Genomic DNA, 9,621 nt, shown 5'->3' on the forward strand with positions numbered 1-9,621 from the left:
GAACTTGTTATACCCAAAATGGCATCCAAAGCACTTGAACGGGGCCCGTGGTTCAATCTGAACATTAAGATAATCTTTGAAAGAATGACATCCAGACCGATCAAAACTTCACCCAAATCGTATTAGGTACAACTCCAAACCGTTGTACATTGTGTTGACCCGTTAGACCAATTACATGAGTAGACATAAGGAAGTATTTGTTTTGCCATATCATCAAAACATATTTTAATGTGGGCAAACGAAACAAATAAGGTGGAAATACGATGTTTTTCTCTGTTCTGATTCTTATAATTGAAAAGCCAGTTCCCTAGCTTTTATGATAACCAGTTCACTAGCTAGTAAAATAACCAGTTCCCTAGCCTATAACATAACCAGTTCCCTAGCTAGTATAATAACCAGTTCCCTATCTTGTATGATAACCAGTTCCCTATCTTGTATAATAACCAGTTCCCTAGCCTATAACATGACCAGTTCCCTAGCTAGTATAATAACCAGTTCCCTATCTTGTATAATAACCAGTTCCCTAGCTAGTATAATAACCAGTTCCCTAGCCTATATCACAACCAGTTCCCTAGCTAGTATAATAACCAGTTCCCTAGCCTATATCATAACCAGTTCCCTAGCCTATATCATAACCAGTTCCCTATCTTGTATGATAACCAGTTCCCTAGATAGTATAATAACCAGTTCCCTAGCTAGTATAATAACCAGTTCCCTATCTTGTATAATAACCAGTTCCATAGCCTATACCATAACCAGTTCCCTAGCCTATATAATAACCAGTTCCCTAGCCTATATCATAACCAGTTCCCTAGCTTGTATAATAACCAGTTCCTTATCTTGTATAATAGCTAGTTCCCTAGTTAGTATGATAACCAGTTCTCTAGCTAATATAATAACCAGTTCCCTAGCCTATATCATAACCAGTTCCCTAGCTAGTATAATAGTCAGTTCCCTATCTTGTATAATAGCCAGTTCCCTAGTTAGTATAATAACCAGTTCCCTAGCTAATATAATATCCACTACCCTAGCTAGTATAACAACCAGTTCCCTATCTTGTATAATAACCAGTTCCCTAGCTAGTATAACAACCAGTTCCCTATCTTGTATAATATCCAGTTCCCTATCTTGTATAATAACCAGTTCCCTATCTTGTATAATAACCAGTTCCCTAACTTGTATAATAACCAGTTCCCTGTCTTGTATAATAACCAGTTCCCTATCTTGTATAATAACCAGTTCCCTATCTTGTATAATAACCAGTTCCCTATCTTGTATAATAACCAGTTCCCTATCTTGTATAATAGCCAGTTCCCTGTCTTGTATAATAGCCAGTTCCCTATCTTGTATAATAACCAGTTCCCTATCTTGTATAATAACCAGTTCCCTATCTTGTATAATAACTAGTTCCCTATCTTGTATAATAGCCAGTTCCCTGTCTTGTATAATAGCCAGTTCCCTATCTTGTATAATAACCAGTTCCCTATCTTGTATAACAACCAGTTCCCTATCTTGTATAATAGCCAGTTCCCTGTCTTGTATAATAGCCAGTTCCCTATCTTGTATAATAACCAGTTCCCTATCTTGTATAATAACCAGTTCCCTAGCTAGTATAATAGCCAGTTCCCTGTCTTGTATAATAGCCAGTTCCCTGTCTTGTATAATAACCAGTTCCCTATCTTGTATAATAACCAGTTCCCCTATCTTGTATAATAGCCAGTTCCCTGTCTTGTATAATAACCAGTTCCCTATCTTGTATAATAACCAGTTCCCTGTCTTGTATAATAACCAGTTCCCTAGCTAGTATAATAACTAGTTCCCTATCTTATATAATAACCAGTTCCCTGTCTTGTATAATAACCAGTTCCCTAGCTAGTATAATAACCAGTTCCCTGTCTTGTATAATAACCAGTTCCCTAGCTTGTATAATAACCAGTTCCCTATCTTGTATAATAACCAGTTCCCTAGCTAGTATAATAACCAGTTCCCTAGCTAGTATAATAACCAGTTCCCTGTCTTGTATAATAACCAGTTCCCTAGCTAGTATAATAGCCAGTTCCCTATCTTGTATAATAACCAGTTCCCTATCTTGTATAATAACCAGTTCCCTGTCTTGTATAATAACCAGTTCCCTATCTTGTATAATAACCAGTTCCCTGTCTTGTATAATAACCAGTTCCCTGTCTTGTATAATAACCAGTTCCCTATCTTGTATAATAGCAAGTTCCCTGTCTTGTATAATAACCAGTTCCCTATCTTGTATAATAACCAGTTCCCTATCTTGTATAATAACCAGTTCCCTATCTTGTATAATAACCAGTTCCCTAGCTAGTATAATAACCAGTTCCCTATCTTGTATAATAACCAGTTCCCTATCTTGTATAATAACCAGTTCCCTATCTTGTATAATAACCAGTTCCCTATCTTGTATAATAGCCAGTTCCCTATCCTGTATAATAACCAGTTCCCTGTCTTGTATAATAACCAGTTCCCTATCTTGTATAATAGCAAGTTCCCTGTCTTGTATAATAACCAGTTCCCTATCTTGCATAATAACCAGTTCCCTATCTTGTATAATAACCAGTTCCCTATCTTGTATAATAACCAGTTCCCTAGCTAGTATAATAACCAGTTCCCTATCTTGTATAATAGCCAGTTCCCTAGTTAGTATAATAACCAGTTCCCTAGCTAATATAATAGTCAGTTCCCTAGCTAGTATAATAACCAGTTCCCTAGCTAGTATAATAACCAGTTCCCTGTCTTGTATAATAACCAGTTCCCTAGCTAGTATAATAACCAGTTCCCTATCTTGTATAATAACCAGTTCCCTAGCTAATATAATAGTCAGTTCCCTAGCTAGTATAATAACCAGTTCCCTAGTTAGTATAATAGCCAGTTCCCTAACTTGTATAATAACCAGTTCCCTGGCTTGTATAATAACCAGTTCCCTATCTTGTATAATAACCAGTTCCCTATCTTGTATAATAACCAGTTCCCTATCTTGTATAATAACCAGTTCCCTATCTTGTTTAATAACCAGGTCCCTATCTTGTATAATAGCCAGTTCCCTATCTTGTATAATAACCAGTTCCCTAGCTAGTATAATAACCAGTTCCCTATCTTGTATAATAACCAGTTCCCTAGCCTATAGCATAACCAGTTCCCTAGTTAGTATAATAACCAGTTCCCTAGATAGTATAATAACCAGTTCCCTAGCCTATATCACAAACAGTTCCCTAGCCTATATCATAACCAGTTCCCTAGCCTATATCATAACTAGTTCCCTAGCTAGTATAATAACCAGTTCCCTAGCCTATATCATAACCAGTTCCCTGGCCTATATCATAACCAGTTCCCTAGCCTATATCATAACCAGTTCCCTAGCTAGTATAATAACCAGTTCCCTAGCCTATATCATAACCAGTTCCCTGGCCTATATCATAACCAGTTCCCTAGCCTATATCATAACCAGTTCCCTAGCCTATATCATAACCAGTTCCCTGGCCTATATCATAACCAGTTCCCTAGCCTATATCATAACCAGTTCCCTAGCTAGTATAATAACCAGTTCCCTATCTTGTATAATAGCCAGTTCCCTAGTTAGTATAATAACCAGTTCCCTAGCTAATATAATAGTCAGTTCCCTAGCTAGTATAATAACCAGTTCCCTAGCTAGTATAATAACCAGTTCCCTGTCTTGTATAATAACCAGTTCCCTAGCTAGTATAATAACCAGTTCCCTATCTTGTATAATAACCAGTTCCCTAGCTAATATAATAGTCAGTTCCCTAGCTAGTATAATAACCAGTTCCCTAGTTAGTATAATAGCCAGTTCCCTAACTTGTATAATAACCAGTTCCCTGGCTTGTATAATAACCAGTTCCCTATCTTGTATAATAACCAGTTCCCTATCTTGTATAATAACCAGTTCCCTATCTTGTATAATAACCAGTTCCCTATCTTGTTTAATAACCAGGTCCCTATCTTGTATAATAGCCAGTTCCCTATCTTGTATAATAACCAGTTCCCTAGCTAGTATAATAACCAGTTCCCTATCTTGTATAATAACCAGTTCCCTAGCCTATAGCATAACCAGTTCCCTAGTTAGTATAATAACCAGTTCCCTAGATAGTATAATAACCAGTTCCCTAGCCTATATCACAAACAGTTCCCTAGCCTATATCATAACCAGTTCCCTAGCCTATATCATAACTAGTTCCCTAGCTAGTATAATAACCAGTTCCCTAGCCTATATCATAACCAGTTCCCTGGCCTATATCATAACCAGTTCCCTAGCCTATATCATAACCAGTTCCCTAGCTAGTATAATAACCAGTTCCCTAGCCTATATCATAACCAGTTCCCTGGCCTATATCATAACCAGTTCCCTAGCCTATATCATAACCAGTTCCCTAGCCTATATCATAACCAGTTCCCTGGCCTATATCATAACCAGTTCCCTAGCCTATATCATAACCAGTTCCCTAGCTAGTATAATAACCAGTTCCCTAGCCTATATCATAACCAGTTCCCTGGCCTATATCATAACCAGTTCCCTAGCCTATATCATAACCAGTTCCCTAGCCTATATCATAACCAGTTCCCTAGCCTATATCATAACCAGTTCCCTAGCCTATACCATAACCAGTTCCCTAGCCTATACATAACCAGTTCCCTAGCTTATATCATAACCAGTTCCCTAGCCTATATCATAACCAGTTCCCTAGCCTATATCATAACCAGTTCCCTAGCCTATATCATAACCAGTTCCCTAGCCTATATCATAACCAGGTCCCTAGCCTATAACATAACCAGGTCCCTAGCCTATAACATAACCAGTTCCCTAGCTTAAACACAACAACCAAACTAATATGGATTGTAGTAGCTTTCTGATCGGCCGATTTTTTATCTGACGTTATTTTCTGTGTTTAAACAGTTTTGTTCAAATGATAGAATTGGGAGACATGTAGTTGTTCATGTCATCATTGGTCTAACGTAAGGTAAAGGAACCTGATAAACCAGGGTTTGATAGGGAATGTAAACGTTTACATCAAGTGTACAGAAAAGGGGTTTTTAATAGATGTAGATCTTCAGTCAGTGGAGATGTTTTGGTTCGTCATAAGAAAAAGTACAAGGTGTATGAAGCAAAGCTGAAACGTAATTATCTGCAGATGGAGGGCGATATGTTAAACGTTTTAAGGAAAAACGACCCAAAATCATTTCATCAACTAATTTCTTAAAATCTAGCAGTTGAAAATTTATCTTTAAATTGATTTTACAAACATTTTAAAGATATGGTAAATAATTTCAGTTCATTCTTCCCCTGGAAATATAGAACTTGTCATAGATAACGAATGTATCTACTCTGAGTTTGATAACGAGTTTAGTCTCAAGGAGTTGTTAGTTTCAATTACGAGAATATCTAGGAGGTAAACAATCTGGTTTACTAAATACAGTGATGTTTTTGCACAAGCTCTGTCAAAATTATATTCTGAAAGTTTGGTCGGAAGGGGTCTTGATGAGTCATCATCACAAGAAATGTGATCAAAATGATAAATATAGGGGCATTACATTGATAGGCCATATAGCTAAGTCGTTTACCTCCCTTTTCAGTATGCTTCTGCTTAAATGGATTAAGAACGAAGGTGTTGTATGTGGTGCTCAGTTAGGCTTTAAGCCAGGAAGCGGTACCCAAAACGAAATGTTTGTTCTTAATACATATATTTAGTTTGATAACTAAATCTAACAAAATAACAAAAGATTTAATTAAGTATTTGTCGACTACAGAAAAGTGTTTGATAGCATGTGGCAGGATAAGTTATGATTTAAGCTGTGGAATTATGTCGTAAAGGGACGTTTGAATACTGTGGATTGTCTCCAATGTTCGACTTTCTTGTCAGTTAATAATGGATGCAGGCAAAAACAATGCTTTTATATCCATTTCTACAATTACATTGTCGGGAGATTGATTAATCCATATGCTAATTTATATGTATCACAGTTCATTTGAAGTTTGAAATTTGAAGACCTTTTATATAAATATCTAAGATTAAGTAATGACATTTAAATGTTTCTTCTCCATTTATTCGGTGTTTTTCGTTTTCGGAAGGAGCACAATTTTTCTACACCAAGGCGGTCCACGGACGCAATATACAATGTATAGTCCTCAGTTTCGTCCTGTTCTTTCTGCCTCGCGCTTAAACCGACCATCGGTTTCAACAAAGATAGTCTTTGTCACCTATTTCGTTCTCTTTATTTGCCAATGCCCTGGAATCAGAATTAATTTAATCTTATTGCCAAAGTTATTGTATTCAACTCCATGTATTTAAAATGTTCTTAATTATGTATACAGATGATACTGTGTTATTTTCTGAAGATATTGCTGACCTTCATACTTACAATATGCTTGACTTTTTAATAGGTATTCGGAGCGTTGGAATTTGACTGCAAATGTAGATAAAACGAAAATAGTTCAGGGAAAAAAATAAGCGATTATTACAAAATGAACTGTGGAAATATGATGGAAAAGTTATAGAGGCAGTAGATCCGTTACTAATTAGGCTTTGTTTTTAATTATAAAGATAATTACAGTGGTACAGTGTATGTTGCAGAATACAGCAGAAAGGTCAGTGTATTATCTCCTCAATTGTAAGTTTAAAAAGTTCATATTGCATGAAAATTCTAAATTATTTGATACTTACAGATTATGCATTTTGAGTTATGGTTACGAGGTCTTAGGGTTCGACACAGCGCTACATGTCGAAAAGCTACATTTGTCGTTTTTAAAATCTGTTTTGGGTGTGAAAAATAAACTTAATAATTCCATGGTTTATTTTGAACTTGGTAGTTAATCCATATTATATAAAGCGTAAGGTTTCTATTGATAAATGCTGGCTATAACTATTAAAGACTTGTATATTAAGTGCGTGTTATAACGAATTAGTAGAACTTAATGCAAACAAAACAGACAAAAAACGCATTGTGAGACAAACCGGATTTTCATTTGAAACATGATTTATGTTCATCAGGTTTTGGAGATGTGTGGTTGCCACAGCATGTATCCAATGAAAAACACTTTTGTATGCTATATAAACAAAGGATCCATTACATTTGTTCAAGAATTGGGAATTAGTTTAGAAAATTAACAGTAAATCTTACACGGCAAAAATCTTTAACGGTAAATTATACACGGCATATCTTCAACGGTTCAAACGTTTTTTTTATTATTATTATTCCTTGCAAATGTTATTATTTCTTAGCAACCAAATCTTGAACGCCGCGAGTCGGAGGTCACATACGGCTTTCCATATACTGGAGCTCGGAGAAATAGATTTAGTCGATTAAGACAAAATCATAATGATATATTATATATATATATTTAATGTTGAGGGTACAGTAACAGGAGAGCAGGAGGATATCATACCTGGTGGGAACCAGTCAATTTGAAAATTTAAAAGATAAACTGTAAGAGAGGTTCAGAGAGTGTTAACTAGGGCAAATTAATAACAAACTTTCTTACTTATAGCTACTTATGGCTGTTTTCCAGTACAGGAATTATGATTCCTCTTCACCGGACTCAATGGTAGTTATAATATTATTTCTGTCACTTCTTATCCTAATGTTTGTAATTGTAGCCCTGTAGTTGTAGTATACATCTTGGTCTTTCCATAGTCTGTCTAGCCTATTCTTAAATGTGTTGGTGTTTTGAGAACTCGTTACTTCTTCGGGCAGGTTATTCCACACTTCCCATACTCTGTGAGAGAAGAAGTTCCTTCTGAGACTTGTTTTGGCTCTTTGTGGATGATATATATATATTTTTTTTTTTTTAGTTGTCCTAGAACTACTCTCAGCAAAGCTGTCCCAAAGGGTAATGCTATTGTTGTTGTCTTGATCTAATCCTGCGGAATGAGAGGGTTGGCAAGTGGAGTTCCTTTAATCGCTCCTCATAAGTTAGGTTCTTCAACCCTGGTACTTGTTTAGTTGCCCTCCTCTGCACTCCCTCAATTCTCTCGATGTCCTTTATTTTTGCTGGTGACCACACTGAACTGGCAAAGTCTAGATGAGCTCAAACTAATGAGTTATATATAGGTATAAATGATTTTCTATCCATAAAGTTGAAAGTTCTTCTAATTATGGCGAACATAGAATTAGCTTTGTTCACTTTCTCACTTATATGGTCCTCGAATGTGAGATCAGAGTCCACTGTTATACCAATATCACCTGGTTCACCTGGCTTCGTTCTGTGTTAGACGTTATCGTCTCTTGACCACCTTAATAGATTTCAGTTCATCAATACGTCTTGTTGTGCCTTGTCCTTGATTAAAAGTTTTTCATCAATATATCTTGTTGTGGTTCTGTGGATTTCTTTATGCTTATATAAAATTACTCCACCTCTTAAAGTTTATGTACAGTTTCCACCGGTTCCTCGACTAAAAATATAACTTTAAATTTGTAAAAATTGTCTCACAGTCCTCTTTTTCCTTTTATATACTGGCTTGTAGATGTTTGGTTAAACACAAGTTGGGTGAAATTTTATTAGCAGGTCTTTCCAATGTTTGTTGAGTCTATTTTTGAATTGGTTAATTGTCTCACTTTCTACCACTTCCTCTGACAAGTTATTCCAGTCATTGATTACTCTTATACTAAAGGAGTTTGTTCTGATGTTAAGTCTGGTTTGGGGCTTCTTAATTTTGTATTTGTGTCCTCTAGTCCTCCTGTTTGTCTCTATTTCAAAGAAATATTCTTTTTCGAGGTTGTCTATTCCCTTGATTATTCTGAATGTTTGAATCATATCCGTTCTTTTTCTTCTGTATTGTAGGGACGGAATGCCAAGTTGTTTAAGTCGTTGCGGATAAGATTGGTTTTTAATATCTTTCACTAGTTTTGTAGCCCTCCTTTGTACTTTCTCAATCATTTTTGTGTCTCTTTGATTCATAGGATTCCATACACTCACTGCGTATTCCAAATGGGGCCTGATTAGGGATTTGTAAAGTGGTAGAAACATATCCTTGTCTATATGACTAAAGGTTCTTTTCACCAATCCAGTTATTTGATTTGCTTTTTTCACCGCCTTCTCCACATGTTTACTGAATTTTAGGGTTTTGTCCACTACTACACCAAGATCTTTTTCTTCCTCAGACTGTTCAATGTCTTCTTGTCCTAGTTTGTACACATGGTTTGGGCTGTTGTGGCCAAAATGTAGACTTTTACATTTACTGTAATTGAAGTGTAATTGCCAAATATTTTACCAGTCCTCCAGTTTCATCAAATCAGATTGTAGTGTGTCTCTTTCCCTTACTGATCCACTTGTGTGTAGAATTTTGCTGTCATCTGCAAATAATTTTATCACTGCATTAACTACTTCTGGTAGGTCGTTGATATATATCAGAAATAGTACTGGCCCTAACACACTTCCTTGAGGGACTCCGCTAACCACTGGTGTCCATGAAGAGGTCTGTCCGTTGATCACCACTCTTTGTTTCCTTTTCACGAGAAAATTATTGATCCATTTTAGAATCTTGCCTGTAATTCCAATTGCCTCTAGTTTTTTTTAGTAATTTTTGATGTGGTACCGTATCGAATGCCTTTTGGAAATCCAAATAAATTATATCTGCAGGCTCT

This window comes from Pecten maximus, chromosome 19 (assembly GCF_902652985.1).
Source record: "Pecten maximus chromosome 19, xPecMax1.1, whole genome shotgun sequence".
Taxonomy (NCBI): domain Eukaryota; kingdom Metazoa; phylum Mollusca; class Bivalvia; order Pectinida; family Pectinidae; genus Pecten; species Pecten maximus.